Source organism: Mus musculus, chromosome 15 (assembly GCF_000001635.26).
Source record: "Mus musculus strain C57BL/6J chromosome 15, GRCm38.p6 C57BL/6J".
Classification (NCBI taxonomy): domain Eukaryota; kingdom Metazoa; phylum Chordata; class Mammalia; order Rodentia; family Muridae; genus Mus; species Mus musculus.
This window is the reverse complement of record NC_000081.6, coordinates 46,936,728-46,953,313: the sequence shown is the minus strand read 5'-3', so window position 1 is coordinate 46,953,313 and position 16,586 is coordinate 46,936,728. Positions and strand designations below refer to the sequence as shown.

The 16,586-nt window shown below is 37.8% G+C and overlaps 1 non-coding gene and 1 pseudogene across 1 annotated transcript; one reads left to right on the top strand and one right to left on the bottom strand.

Annotated features, from left to right (window-relative positions):
- Positions 1-8,865: 8,865 nt before the first annotated feature.
- On the top strand, positions 8,866-8,927 carry Gm23665. Its single transcript, XR_003951665.1, has one exon. It is a non-coding gene; the product is annotated as a U7 small nuclear RNA (small nuclear RNA).
- Positions 8,928-13,491: 4,564 nt separating this feature from the next.
- On the bottom strand, positions 13,492-14,380 carry Gm38541 (annotated as a pseudogene).
- Positions 14,381-16,586: the final 2,206 nt, after the last annotated feature.

Genomic DNA, 16,586 nt, shown 5'->3' with positions numbered 1-16,586 from the left:
TAGATGGTTCTGAATGGTTGATATTGTTGTTCTTCTTGTGGGGTTGCAAAACCCTTCAGCTCCTTCAGTCCTTCCTCTAACTCCTCCATTGGAGACCCTGTGCTTAGTCCAATTGTTGGCTGAGAGCATCCACTTCTGTATTTCTCAGGCTCTGGCAGAACCTCTCAAGAGACAGCTATATCAGGTTCCTGTCAGGAAGTAGTTTTTGGCATCCTCAATAGTGTCTGTGTTTGGTGACTATATGTGGGATAGAGGGTAGCAGTGGATGGATGACCTTTCCTACAGACTCTGCTCCACAACTTGTCTCTGTGTTTGCCCTGTGAGTATTTTGTTACCCCTTCAAGGAAGGACCGAAGCATTCACACTTAGGCCTTCTTTCTTCTTGAGCTTCCTGTGACCTGTGAATTTTATCTTTGGAAATCTGAGATTTTGGAATAATATCCACTCATCACTGAGTGCATACCATGTGTTTTTTTTTTTTTTTTTTGGTGTTTTTTTTTTTTTTTTTTTTTTTTGTGACTGTGTTATCTTACTCAGGATGATATTTTCTAGTTCTATCATTTGCATAAGAATTTCACGAAATCATAGATTTTTATTACTGAGTAGTACGCCCTTGTCTAAATATACCACATTTTCTGTATCCATTGTTCTGTTGAAGGATATGTGGGTTCTTTCCAGCTTCTGGCTATTATAAATAAGGCTGCTATGAACACAGTGGATCATGTGTCCTTGTAATATGTTGGACCATCTTTTGGGTATAAGCTTAGGAGTGGTATAGTTGGGTCCTCAGGTAATACTATGTGCAGTTGTCTGAGGAACTGCCAGACTGACTTCCAGAGTGTTTGTACCAGCTTGCAATCCCACTCTTTTTCTTTTCAACCTACGTTTCCTTATCTAAGGAAGAAAGAAATTTAGGGACAAGGAAAGGAAAGGGAAAAAATATTCCTGAATATAGTCTCTACATTTTGTGTCCTTCCTATACAAGATCATAACTATTTGTAGTAACTCTCTAAAATTAAAATATATCTTAACTCATAAAATGGTGAAAATAATCTATCTCAAGTGTCTGGGATGACAGTTTACAATTTTGTTTGTTTGCTTGCTTGTTTGTTTTCTTTTTTGAGGTTTACAGTATTTTTTATTAAACTAATAAAAAATTTTTAAATTATACAACTCAATATTGACATTTTTAAGTCATCAAAATAATTCATAATAGTTAAATGCCTCTTAAATATACATGATATCTTCTAAAGCTAAAAGTCATATGCTTTCAACCAGTTCTATTCAGAACATTAAACCTAATAGAAGTAGAAAAATGTCTATTATGAAGTCTACTTTGAAAGGAAATCGTGACAATTTCCTAATTAGATAGAAACCATTCCATCTCCAAGGGAGAATACACAGCATACCCGTGGTTTCACAGTACAAATTGGGTAGTTTCGTTCTGTTTCTATTCTGTGGAATAGTTTAAATATTATTGTTATTAGGACTTTGAAGATCTGATAGAATTCTGCACTAAACCCATCTGGTACTGGGCTTGTTTGTCAGGGGGAGAGAATTTTAAAGAATGCTTCTATTATTTTAGGGGTTATGGGACTGTTTAAGTGGTTTATCTGATACACAATTTTCCAGGCAGATACCAGGTACCAAACAAAATTGTTTTCCAGCCCTTTACTCTGAGGTAGTGTCTGTATTTGACAATGAGGTGTGCTTCCTGTATGCAGCAAAATTCTGGGTCTGGTAGTCTATGCCTTTTTATTGAGGAATTGAGTTCATTGGTGAGATATATTAAGGAACAGTTATTGTTGCTTCCTGTTATTTTTTATATTATTTTTATGTTTGTGTGGCTATCTTCTTAGAGGTTTTGAAGGAAGTTTATTTTTCTTGTTTTTTCTAGGTTGTAGTTCCCCTCCTTGTGTTGGCATTTTCCATCTATTTTCCTTTGTAGGTCTGGATTTGTGGACAGATATTGTTTTAATTTGTTTTTGTCATAAAATATCTTGGTATCTCCATCTATGGTAATTGTGAGTTTTGGTGGATATAGTATCCTGGGCTGGAATTGTGTTCTCTTAGGGTCTGTATAACATCTGCCCACGATCTTCTAGCTTTCATGATCTCTGGTGAGAAGTCTGGTGGAATTCTGGTTGGTTTGCTCTTTTATGTTACTTGACATTTTCCCTTACTGCTCTTAGTATTCTTTCTTTATTTTGTGCATTTGGTGTTTTGATTATTATGTGATGGGTGGAGTTTCTTTTCTTCTATAATCTATTTGGATTTATATAGGCTTCTTGTTTGTTTATGGGCACCACTTTCTTTACATTAGAGAAGTTTTCTTCTATAATTTTGTTGAAGATATTTATTGGACCTTTGAGTTGAGGATCTTCACTCTCTTCTATTCTTATTATCCTTAGGTTTGGTCTTCTTATTGTGTCCTGGGTTTCCTGAATAATTTGTATTAGGACCCTTTGCATTTTGCATCTTCTTTGCCTCTTGTGTCAATGTGTTCTATGGGATCTTCTGTACCTGAGATTCTCTCTTTTTTGTTTGTTTGTTTGTTTTCGTTTTTGTTTTGTTTTGTTTTGTTTTTGTTTGTTTGTTTTTTTTTATAAAGCAGGGTTTTGTGCATAGATCTGGATACTGAATATCCAGGAACTCCCTTTATAGACCAGGCTGGAACTCACAGAGATCTGCCTGCCTCTGCCTTGGCCTCCCAAGTGCTAGGATTAAGGTATGTGTGATCACTGCCTGGTGAGATTCTCTCTTCTATCTCTTGTATTCTGTTGGTGATGCCTGCATCTATGACTCCTGATCTCTGATCTCTTTACTTTGTTTTCTACTTCCAGGGTTGTCTCCCTTTGTGATTTCTTTATTGTTTCTTTTTCCATTTTAGTTTTGGATGGTTTTGTTCCATTTCTTAACCTGTTGGGTTTTGTTTTCTTGTAGTTCTTTAAAGAATTTTTATGTTTCCTCGTTAAGAACTTCTAGCTGTTTACCTGTGTTCTCCTGTTTTGTTTTGTTTTGTTTTGTTTTTTAAGGGAGTTATTTATGTCTTTCTTACAGTCCTCTCTCATCAACATCAGATGTGATTTTAAACCACAGTCTTCCTTTTCTGGTGTGTTGGGGTATCGAGGGCTTACTGTGGTAGGAGGACTGGAATCTCATGATGCCATGTAGCCTTGGTTTCTGTTGCTTATGCTCTTGTGCTTGCCTTTTATCATCTGGTTATCTCTGCTGTTAGCTGGTCTCTGACTGTGGCTTGTCCCTCCTGTATACCTTGATTTTATGTGTCATGCACTAGGATAAGCTGTAACCAGTTCTTCTTCGGAGCCCAAGTTTAAAGAGTCTACTTGCTTAGAGTATTGTTGACACCTCACTGGGGGTAGAAAGTACACAATTTATGCTATTTTATATTTGATCATTGTTTGTTCATGAATCCTGTTCAACTATGATGGTATACTATATTTAGAACTGAATTGGCATTAACTCTGTGCTTTCTTAAATTTAAAACAATACTACATTGCCTCAAAGACATGTATGTTTATTTAATTTATTTACTTCCTCTGACAAAAGGCATTTGTATTCTGTATTGCCAAGGTGATAATTAATGTGCAATACAGTTAATAAATCTAACATAATATTCTTTATTCTTTTGTCTAGTGTCTCCTGGATTCCTCCCATTGACTAGCAGAATATATCTTTTCTAATGCAAAATGCTTTTTGGAACAGAAAAAGCATTATCTTTTCATTTGAAATTATAAATATACATTGTGTGGATAAATAAACCATATTCTTCTTTATTTAATATACATTTAAGATTTATGTATATTTATTTTCTAAAATTACTATGAATATTTTTATTTATTATTGGGCAAAAATCTTTATAATTTCTTTAAGGAAAAAATGTGTAATTTTGAATTTTAGATTGATATTTGTAAGTGGCTGTATGTATCAGTAGAAGATACATACTGAAGAGATATGCCTATCTCTGTATTCTGTGTCTGCTATATTTTAGTTGATATATCTTGCTGCACCAAGCCATGTCCCTTTGCCTTTCTTTACAGGGAGAGGAGTTTTTGGCTTTCAGTCCCATCTGCTTCCAGAGGCTAAACTTGGGCTTCTTTTCCTCGTGCCATGAAACAAACTCTAAGCCTTAATTTTCACAGGAAAGAATTGGGCTGGCCTGCTGTGGAAAACTTGGGAGAACCTGAAGAGGCTTGTCCAGCAGCTGTGGTCTGTGAGAAGTCTCCATGTCTTTTACTATCCACCCTTAAAACAACTACAGCTAGTCTATGTGTAACCTGAAGCCTGGTTCCTTCTGCTCTGCCCTTGCTGTGCTCTGCCATTGGGAGAAGCCCCAGTTTCTGTGTTCTGCTTTTAAATTTCTTAAAAAGCCATCTACCACAACTACCTCTCTGGAAATTCCCTCTCCTTGCCTGTTCATCTGGGAATAGATGTTCTGGGAAACTTTCTCTTTGGTCTAGTTTTGTTCTTTTATAAATATATCAGTTTCAGGATAGCCTGACTTTTCTCCAGTTGGGAAAGGGGGAGATTTGAGCTCTAAGCTTGTGTGTCTCTGTATATAAGTGTGTGTGTGTGTGTGTGTGTGTGTGTGTGTGTGTGTGTGTGCATGTGTGTGTGTGTGTGTGTATACACCTTAATATCCTTAATTTACATTTTAAATCTTATCTCCTTTCCTGGTTGCTGGCCCCCTGGAAATCCTGATCCCATCTCCCCTCCCACTGCTTCTATGAGGATATTCCCCCATCTACCCACAAGCTCCCTCCTCCCCTCCCTGGCAATCACCTACACAGGGGCATTGAGCCTTCACAGGACCAAGGGCCTCCTTTCCCATTGATGTCCAACAAGACAGTCCTCTTCTACTTATGTGGCTGGAGCATGGATTCTTCCACGTGTACTCTTTGGTTGGTGGTTTAGTTCCTAGGAGCTTTAGGGTGGCTGTCAGGTTGATTGATATTATTGTTCTTCCTATGGGGTTGCAAACCCATTCAGTTCCTTCAGTACTTTCTCTAATTCCTCTACTGGGGACCCCCAGTGTTTGGCTGCAAGCATCTGCCTATGTATTTGTCAGGCTCTGGCAGAGCCTCTGAAGAGACAGTTATATCAGGCTCCTGTCAGCAAGCACTTTTTGGCATCCACAGTAGTGTCTTTGTTTGACAACTGTATATGGGATACGGGGGGGGGTGTGTGTGTGGAGGGGTGGTAGTCTATGGATGGCCTTTCCTTCAGTCTCTGTTCCATACTTTGTCTCCATCTTTGCTCCTGTGAATATTTTGTTCCCATGTCTAAAAAGGACCGAAGTATCCACACTTTGGTCTTCCTTCTTCTTGAGCTTCATGTGGTCTGTGAATTGTATCTTGGGTATACCAAGATTTTGGCCTGATGAGTATGGATATTAAACATTTCTTTAGGGGCTTCATGGTCATTCAGTATTCCTCAGTTAAGAATTATTTATTTAGGGCTGTACCCCACTGTTTAATAGGGTTTGATTCTCTGAAGTCTAACTTCTTGAGTTCTTTGTATACATTGTATGTTAGCCCTCTATCAGATGTAGGAGTGGTAAAGATCTTTTTTCAGTGTGTTAGTTGCTGCTTTTTCCTATGGGCAGTGTCCTTTGTCTTTCAAAATTTTGTAATATTATGAGATCCCATTTTGATATTGTTGATCTTAGAGCATAAGCCGTTGGTGTTCTGTTCAGGAAATTTTCCACTGTGCCCTTGTGTTCAAGAATCTTCCCCAATTTCTCTCCTATTAGTGTCAATATATCTGGTTCTATGTGGAGGTCCTTGATCCACTTGGACTTGAGCTTTGTTCAGGTGATAAGAATGAGACAATTTACATTCTTCTACATGCTGTCAATTGGACCTGCACCATTTGTTTAAAATGCTGTCTTTTGACCACTGGATGGTTTTAGCTACTTTGTCAGGGATGGTTAAATATATAGAAATCTATCAAGATAAGCATGGGTAAGGATGGGTTCAATTGGCCATTCTTCACAGCAATATTTTCACTATTCACTTATCCTTCAGTTTCTTCTCTCTCAATCTTTTCTCTCTTCTCCTCATATTCTTTCCTTAGACCTCAATCCCAGGAACCAAAATTTTACTTATCACTTTTCTGTCCTGCTATAGACTGTAGGTGTCATTATTCAGCCAATTGTTTTAAATTAAGGAGTAAGATTTCATTGCATCGCTTCGTGTACATGAGACTTCCTCATCTGAGGGGGGAACTGGACTTTTGGGGCAGTATTTCACAATATAATACAAAATAACATAACAAACCTGAAAAGTATAGACCAATCAGTACTCATGAAGTACTGAGCTAACAAGCACATAGATTTGAAGTACAAACAATACCTTGATATTCTCAAAGCAGAAAGCAATCCTTACCAGGTACCTAGCACACTGACATGTCAATAAGTTTTGGGTTTCCACCTTTCTGGATCATTAAAATACAATGGTGTTATTCATAATTAGCCCCCCTAGGCATTTAATTAAAACAGTAGAAATTGACTAAAGTGTTCTTTATCTACCATTCATTCAACATCACAAAACATATTTGAAACTAACTTCTTATTTAGTAACATTGTTTTGGGGAAGGGATCTGCATTCATGCCAAATTCTGCATCGCAGCAGAAGGGACTATGAGACACAAGTTACTGTCCCTGAAGTAGAGCCAGAAGGGCATGGGCATTCACAAGTGTTGACAGTTGCTCTGCATAAAGCTTGTTATATTAATGTAGACATTTTACTTCATGTTTTTCCTTCAAGAAATGTTCTGCCTACCAAGGATAATGACTCCATGATAACCAGAAACAGCAGTATGCAGGGAAGCAAGAATGTGTCTACATTCCTCAGCAAAATGGTAAGTCCTATGACCTTTATTACAGCCCTTAAGTCTGTGAGAAAGAACTGAAAACATGAATTCAAGAGCATATGAACAAGATTTTTCAACTATGCAAAATATAAGGATGCAATATGAATTGTATGAGGGTTTTCAACAACCTGAAAGAACAGAGGCAACTGCACTAATTAGTCAGTAAAGGGAAAGAAAAACAAACAAACAAACAAACAAAAAACAAGAAGAAAGGTTCAAGTAATAAAAGAGGCACCGGAGGTAAGAAAGTAATGATCTCAAGATAAGATCCTACCCAGCTATGATTATTGTTTATCTTTACAAAGGCAAGCAGATTTCTGAATTCAAGGCTAGTCTGGGAGAGAGGAAGTTGCCGTTCAAACATGGTACGAGTGGTGATCTTAGGGCAAGGCAAGATCCCACTCAGCTATGCTTATTGATTATGGTTATAAAGGCAGGTAAATTTCTGAGTTTATTTGCTATGAAGAGAGAAGATGCACCTAACCTTTGAGAGACTTGAGGCCCCAGAGAATGCAGAGGCCTGGCAGGGAGTGTGTGTGGGAGGGGGGTAGGGGAGAGGAGTGGAGACTTCCTCATGGAGACTTGGGGGAAGATTGGACTGAGGAACTCTCAGAGGTTGCAGTGGGAGAGAGAAAATGACTGGACTGTAAAGAAAGATTAAAGACAACAACAACAACAACAACAACAACAACAACAACAACAACAACAATTTGGGTAAAAAATGGGGTCCCGTATCCTGTCCAGGACTCAGGCTACTGGGCAAGGTGGGATGCACGTACTCTGACTGCATGGACCCACACTGACACTGGGCAGGTATGGGACTGACTGTGAGAAGCTACACGACCCTGCTCCAGGGGTGGGAAAGGTGCAGTCTGAGGTCCTTACAGAACTGCTGGGAGCCAGCTCAGGAGGCCAAGACTGGCAGGTTTTTATTCTTGGGCACCGCAGCTGCTGCTGAATGCCACAGAAGACCTAAGAATGGAGTGTGGGCCTGTGAACGGACTCTGGCCTGTGCTGAAGGGAAAAGGGCAGGGAGGAGGGACCTCCGGCTTGGTCCCACAGGGAAGAAAGTCCAAGACTTGCTCAGGTGGGCAGCTTGGGTTGGTGGAGGCCATCTCGGCACACTGAGAGGCTTCCAGAAAGAGGTTGGATGTGCAGCTCCTTAGGGGAAGACCCGCTCCATTGCTCCAGCATGACGGATCCCAATGAGAAGAGGTAGTCCATAGTTTTAAGGCACTTACCGCAGAAAGGCACAGAAAGGGAGAAGAGTAAGAAGGAGAGACCAACCATGACCACATGGAGAGAGGGGGGAAGGGAATGGGGAGAGAGGGGCCAAGCAGGAAGCAAGAGTAAGAGAGACAAGAGAGTAAGAGAGGGAGCAAGAGAGAGAGGAATGGGCTAGGTCTACCTGGCTGTTGCCAGGTAACTGTGGGTGTGGAGACCAGACAGAATACCAGGAGCCTGAGGTATTACCTATGTGACTGATGGCCACACACCTCTGTGCGGGGGGGGGGGGGGGGAGCAGGGGAGGGGCTGGCTATGGGAAGTTATAGCTGTGACAGGAGCCAAGGGCCCAGGGGGCATGACCAAACACTTGCTGTCCCTTGTAGAGAAAGTCATCACCTCCTGGGTCACCAGGGTTCAAGGCCTGTGCTTGCTCTGGGACTAGGCTTTCTGTGCACAGCTCACTGCCCCACACATAATAATAATAAACATATGCACTTGCTGTCCTTTTCTAAGACTCAATTGGCTAAGGTCATAAAACGCTGATTCATGGTATAATCAAAACAGAACCTGGGTTAATTGATTGAATTGATATGTAAATAAAACTGGGCTTTGGTCTGCATGGGAGAGATGCAGACCTAGAGAAACCTATGCAGAGAGAGCTACCTAGAGAACACACACAACTCCTTTAGAATTTTGTTTACAATGTTTTCTAACTTCATTAGAAAACCCAAGAACTATCCAGAACGCTGTTATACTTCTTTTAGAGTTTGTCTAGCATGTTTTCTGAGTTTGGGTGGAAAACCCAAGAGTTACGTCGAGAGCTATCTAGAGAGGTATCTGGAGCACACTACAAAGCTGTCAGCTTGTACCCCATGATTGATGTCCAGTCATTTCTTCTACAATTCCATAACACCTTGTACATAAGACTTTATCTCAAACCTAGGCTGGTACGTGGCATATTGAAGTCCCACTCCTCAGGAAAGAGAATTTAATATATGGAAATTTTCTCTAGGAAAACAATACACTACTTGCATGAATTCTCTTTAGCCTTACACTTCTAGAAACCTAGAAGAGAATGATGTATTGTAGCAGTGTGCAGCTGCATGACATCACAGATGTGTTTTTCACACCTTTTCTTTGTTGCCATCTTTAACATGCTGCCTAAAGCCCTTTATTTTTCAGACATAAGCCTCCCAACTATTGTTTTAGGCAACATGAAAATGCGTTCACTATTTTATTAGATATTTTAATTTATAATTGTTCTTCAAATTATTTGAAGGGATTTAATTAATAAAATTGGTACTCATTAATGAAATGCCTGAGGAAACTGTCTTCCAAAGTGTTGTTCAATAAAACATAAACAAAACATTAAACAATAGAAAAATACCTCATAGTGTTCTTTTCTTTGTACAAATAATCACTTAAACTGCTCAGAGCCTTCAAAAATTTATTAGGTCTTCAAGTAAAACAAGAAATCATCGACTCCCTCATGGTGGTCTCCAGGAATTTCTAATGTTTACCTTCCTTTTATCTTGGCCTTACTCTTAAGTGACACATATGTCTCAGTTAATGCATCTTTTGTTGAAACATTTTGCCAATACTTCTGTTTCTCAGCATTTTATATAGTCTACCTGAAGTGTAATACTTTGGAAGAACAATATTTCTTGCAATATTGAAGTTACATCCTGATCCAAAACATAGTGTTCCTGATGTCACTATAATCTGTGAAGTATAGGGATCATCTTTTATAGCCATGTACACAGTGACACCTTAGACATTTCTGTAGCCACTACTTTCGAGCTGAGGTTCATTCCTCTGTAAATTATCCTACTTGGTTCCAGCTTTCATTTGTCCTACCTTTTGTATAGATTTGTGTGAGAAATTATTGTCTAAGGCCTTCTTACTAGTTGCATGGTGGCTGTACTCAGACAAGGTTTTTTTGTATTAGCAACTGACACAAATCCCCAGATGTTCCCAGGTAACTTGTCAAATGTTTTTAAAATCCTAAAGGCAAATAAAAAATTAATTTTGTTTTAGTAATGGATGAAGTAGCAAGTATTTTTCTTCATTAGGTTAACCTCTGTGGTTAACTATGAAGAATTTTCTTCACTGTGTTTGGAACTTCGTTGCTCTATGCTTTCTGGCTATACATGGAATGTACACAGGTCTCATAAACTTCCTACCAAACGTGATGGTCTGAGACATCATTCTGTGAGCCAAAACACACAGACCCAAGTTAGTTTTGTCAAGGTAACTCATCCCATCAGCAAGAAAAGTAACAAAGAATCTTGGGATTCTGGGCTATCTTGTAACACTTTTTTTCTGTTATTAGTTTAGCTCCTTAGAATGATGACAAGGATATTTAGAACAAAATTTTCTCATATAGTCCCCAAACTCTATGTAGCACTTAGAGCATTTTTATACTAAATTCCATATTGCCTTTTATTCAGATGTAGTTTTAAATGTTACCAGGAACACAAGTTCCTCATTGCCAAGGTAACAGGAATGAAACATATGATTTAAAGATTAGTAAACTCAGTTAGAAAACAACTAAGCAAACAGAACATATTTCCTGTTAAAAAACAATCCTCAAATCATCTGAAGCAATGACTAGGGCAGGTATTCTAGTCAGAACATATACATTGGATACAAGTTCTAAAATATCACACAGAATTAAAAAAAAATCATGTTGTTTTAGTATGTTTAAAAAAAATGATAATAAAAAGGTCCCCAGTGGTTCAAATGCACATCAATTAGATAGACTGATGACTTTGAAATTTGACAAAAAGATGCATGAAATTCTCTGAACTTATATAACTAAATAATTAATAGAAATACAATTTAAGAGGGACTAATCAAGTGACAATCAGAAGAAGGATTTGATACAGGTAGAGTCATCTAGTGGTGCTATTTAATCGTTATGAAAATGCATAGCAATTAATCAATTTTTATATATAGAAAGATCAACATAAAAGTATCATGAGGTAGATTGCCTTCATTTTTTCTATTTTCTAGCTTATTGTGAGCAGTCCAGCAGTGCAGTCCAGTAGAGTCAGGATAGCAAACACAAATCAACAGTAGTAGGACTCCCTAGCAGAGATAGGCCTCAGCTTCAGTCTAAATCAGAAGAAGTAACCTGGCCAGGAATGCCAAGAATAGTTCTGATGGTGCCTCTCTCAGTGAAGTGAAGATTAATGAAGACAGGAGACTTAAAAAGAATTTAGTTATGCAAGCAAGCCAACATCAGCCTCCTCCACTTTCTGTTGAGTTCTATTTACATCCCTCCAAACATCACATGTCCTCCACTGGTCCTTCCTCACAATGTGTCTTGCCTCAACTTGTGAGTCTGACTTAGCAAAACTTCATGTGACTCTCACTCTGCCAATCAGGGTAAGTCTTCAGAAGTAGGAAAAGGAAAAAAAAAAGCCACAGTACACCAACAGAAATTTCTTGGTGCATTTCTCTCCACAGAGTCCCAGCAAATGGAACTCAACTAAGCAAGATAAGGTCGGTCAATAAATGACAATGGAAATCCTGAGGTCATTAAAAAGTATACATCATTTTGGTAGAGAAACTTGATAAATTATCTGCTTTTTATATTTTCCCCTAGGAAATAATTTTATCTAATTAAATAGTAAACAATTGTGCATGGAAATGTGGATACCAGTCACCAAAATCTCATTTATAATATATCCCAAGCATGATAATACTTTCTAGTTTAGGCCTATTGTATCCTATCCACTGTATAAAGTTCTTTTTCTTTGTACTCTTACATCCAGAAAATTAAACAAAGATATTTTCTATTTATTTTAAATATGAATTCTGAACTAAATCCAGAGACTCTATTAGCTTTAATTTGACTCTTGAGTAGTTAAATGAGTCTCTTTTCTGCTTAAACTATTTCAGCAGATTACTAAAGTTTATAAGTCAGTCAGGTCCTTAAGCCCTGCCTTCATGTAATGAATGCCATAACCTGTATCCAGTCTCCAGTCTGCTAAAAAGTCTTCAAACTTTGATTTCCTTGGTAAACCTTCCTCATTATTGAATACTTTATCCATGGCTTAAATTCCACAGGAAATCTTCTCTGGAATTCAAAGTTCACCTCTATGTACTTTGGTTAAAGCTATGTTACATTTCTTACTTTTATCTTTTCCTGTGAAAGCTTAGATCTCTGCAGTGCAAGCTCTGAGATCTGTATTTAATCATTTAACACATGCATATCACAACTCTGCTGCACTCTATGCTAGTAGATGGAAAAATTGTATATAGAAGGTAGATGCAGATTTAACCATTATAAAGCATAATTTAGAAGGCAGTAAATGCAATTATTAAACTATTTTGTCACATCCTCAATCTACGTTAAATAAACTTCAAATATTATATATGACAATAAGTTGGATTTCCCACCAGCATTGTGAGAAGCAGGATTGTGACGTTTTATAGGAAGTGAAAGAATGACTTGTGGTATTTCACTGTGGACCCTTTCCATGTTATATCAATTAAATCAATCTTTAGTAAAATGAAGACAAATATATATTTAATAAATAAATTGTAAATACATTTAATAAATAAATATAATAAATAAATGCATGTATTTATTTAGCTTCATTTTATATCATATATATTTAATTTTATTTCTTTAGCTCCCCCTTTTGAATAGGTAGCCTGAACCTATTTTTACACAAGATCAAATTTTATGTCCTAGATCAGAAAGGTTAAAAGTGGTAAACTGGATTCCATACATGTTATGTGATTTTCAAGAACCAAGAATAGAAGAAGATGAACTGAGTCTTACTACAACTTCCTTTGCCATGGGGAATTGCTATCCATGGGATCTAAGAAGAGGAGGATTAGATAGGGGGAAAGGAGGGGACATAAAAGAGAGCAACTGAGAGGAGAGGAAGGAGGAGAAGCTGAGCTCAGGATGTAAAGTAAATAACATTTAATAAAAACCTGAAAATTATTGATTTCTTTCATTTAGGATTCTTGTAACTTCTAACATGCCCTTGTGTAAGTTGTATCATGAAGAAGAGGCTTAAAAGAATGAGAGTGCCACATTTCTATGCTTTTTGTGTGTTTATCTAGAAATGGTAGACAAGCTCTTTAAGAACATGAGTGATTAGGAACTTAAGTGAAAAATTTTCAAACCAAATATAAGATATGGTAAGAAAACAAATGTTGTTACAACAATTAAAAAGAAAAAATAAAAACAATTAAAATATGTTTCAAAAAATACACTTAATTTTCTCAAGTGAAAATCATTTGAACTTATGAAGTTGTTTAATTAGGTTGTTACCGATTTAGAATAATCAGTTTGTGAGGATACATCCTGTTTGTCAGGAGAACTGAGATCTTGGGAAGCCCTGGAACTTAAAATCTGCCAACCCACAGTATTCTTTGATCAGCCTTGTGCTGCTCTGTAATCTCATTATTTCTCCTCCAGGTTAAAGATATTACCATCCTGGTGCCTGGGCTTGAACAGCTACTTCTTCTTGAAGTGTTTGGGGATTTTAACCTTGCTGGTATCAACTTTTGTAGAGGTGGCAATGGCAAATATCTGGTGTGTTCTGCCCAGAGGAACTTGGTTGATGGCAAGAGATCCAGTCTCAAGTAGCAAACCACTGCCCAGCTGCTTCAGAAAAACTACTGTCTTGCCCCTGTGGCACCAGGTGAAGATGATCAGTACAGTCTCAGGAGTTATACTGCCATGAAGCCCTCTCTCATATTGACCCAAGGTTTTTTGCCATGGCTCAGCAGCTTCCGAGGCACGTCTTCAGTAGGGTAATGCCTAGGCATTTTTTGAATCTTCACCAACTGGGCACCACCATTCTTGATGCCACCAACTAGTTTTATGACAGTAATGAGAACCTTCTTTTTCTTATTCTTTTCAAACTTGGATTAACAGCTAAGTATTCCCTTTAGTACAAGGCTTTTCTGGAATACATAGTATCTGCCAATTTCTCTAACCAGGCCAGGGTTTTGGCTGCAATGGGGGCTCTTCCTTGGGCTTTTAAAAGTCCAGTCACCTTTTTTGGCTTTATTAGGCCGCTCGGGGCACTAGCTCCAGTATCAGCACTGTCATCCTTTTTGGCTACATGCTTTTTCTTTTTTGTGCAAAGCTTCTTGGCGTTTTCACCCTTGAACTTACAAGACAGGAAAGAGAAATAAGGTCTGTCTTTGCAATATATAAGTCAAGAAGTATGAATTTCTTGATATTGGCCAGAAGGAAGAATCCTTCCCAACCTTTGATTCTTTTCATTCCATGAAGTACTTCACTATTGGCACTCTCTTCTTGTTCTTTATTTATTAAATCTTGTTTCAGTATACAGAAACTGAAATTACTTCTATGCCACTTTGTTGCTCTATATATCCAGATTACATGGTTTTGATCCATTAATTTACATGGAATTGTTTCAAGTTTACATGTACACAAAAATAGAAAGGCAAGGATTCACCATGCAGAATTGATTGAGAATTGTAGAGAAAAAGAGTGAAATTATCCATTAAGCAGAATGGTATATGTGGTTTTGTATTTTTTTTCAAAAACATAAAAGAACATCAAATAACAAGACAGTAGAAAAATGGGGTTAATCTAAAACAGAATTTTCAGAAATATTCACAATTTGTATCATCATGTATGCTTATATTTTAATACAAATAAATCATATATATGCATGCATTGATAAATTGTGTACATATTTAAATGCAGGACTGATCACAAAATGAAAATATTAATAGACATGTAAATATGGCCTCTGGTATTAACGCATATACTACCATTATTATAAGAACACATCTTACTAATTCCCAATTGCCATCTCTTCTCTCATTCTGAGAATTATATATCAAACCAGCTTTTGAAGATTATATAATTGGATCCTCTTTCCTATCTTTTTGTGTCTTCTTTTATCTTAATATTTTGATTTAGTGACATATTAAATATGTATATTGTATGGCTTGGTAAACAGCAGTTTATTTCTCTCAACAGGATATTTTATTTTTGGCTACTTTAATTTGTTTGGCTCATCTTGTCATTGTTCATCTCCACTGACTGACACCTTCTATTGTGTACAAATTTTCCTCAGAGATTAAAACTTTCCATCATGCAGTAAGTTCCTTAAGCAGGAAGATAAACAAGGCCAAATAGATGCAAGAAGTCCAGGAAACTGACCAGATTCATTAGGACCTTTCCATGTGAGAAGAAGCAAATAAAGGTGATTCTCCCCCACATATGGAAAAAGCTGAGCTTTAAGAAAGACTTGAACTAGAGCAGCTACCTGGAAGAAGGGGAAACAAGAAGGAGAAACAAGCCTGGAAGAAATTTAGACTAGAGTCAAATGGAAAGGAGACCTTCCAACCTGTTGAGCTTCCTACAGGAAGTCTACAGACTTTGCAGTGTGCTCCAAGTTCCTAGGTTTGTTGCCTATTACTCATGATAGATGTACTTTAGTTATGCAGCTGTCTTAGTGTCAGATGTGCTCCTGTAAATAACCTCTCACCCATATGCCTCAATAATCACTTTACAACTCATTGGCTCACCAATTTATACTTTGGCTATATCTGTACTTTGTAGTAGGCTCTCTATTTGGGATGAGGCGACATGTATGCTGCTCTTCTCGCAGAAACTTTTTTTCGCACAGTGTAATTGACATTTGAATAGAGACAAAGCAGAAGCAATTATTAGTTGGGAAGGAATGACTACATAGTCCTAGTATATTTATTCATGTAACCAAGGCTGACAGGTCTGAGCCAGAAGCAACCACAGAGGCAATTCCAAAACTATTTTTCTTAACTGTGTGGTCTTTCTTAGTATGTATTTGTGCTATGACAGTTGTTGCATGGGTTTTGCTGTGGGAAGTCAGACATACCAGCACATCAGAGCAATCAAGACTAGAAGTTTCTGTGGAAGGAATCCCAGGACAGTCCAGCTGTCATCATCTACACAGTATGTCATGGAATGCCTGCTTGATGAGTGTGGTCCACCACATGAATATGAAGATCCCATAAAAATTAAAGGTTTAGAGAAAGTTTTGCAGTCTTTAAAATTATTGCAAGGGGGCTGAGATTGCCCAAAAGCAGTGTCAGAAATTGTCTGGCCTCTATTTTGTGTAGTTAGAAATGTGTTCACAGCTGAGAAGGCTGCTAAGCAGGATGTGTTTGTGCAAAGGAGGAATTACAACAAGAAAGGGAGATGTGGATGGATGACTTGTACTATCTGGGTTAGCCTCTGATTTGGCAAGCACATTAGATTCATGTGACAATGAGATGGAAGTGTTGGCTTGCTGCTTCTAAATGATCACTGTGGGTTGGGGAGAAGAATTAAAAGAAAGTACAAATTAAATATATGCTCAATAGCTATTCTTGGAATCCTTGGAAAGATCTAGAAAGTGAGAATAAGAGATCAGTATTGGCTCAGGACCCCTAACCATGTTCTCATCACAATGGGAATTTATTTGGCCCAGAGG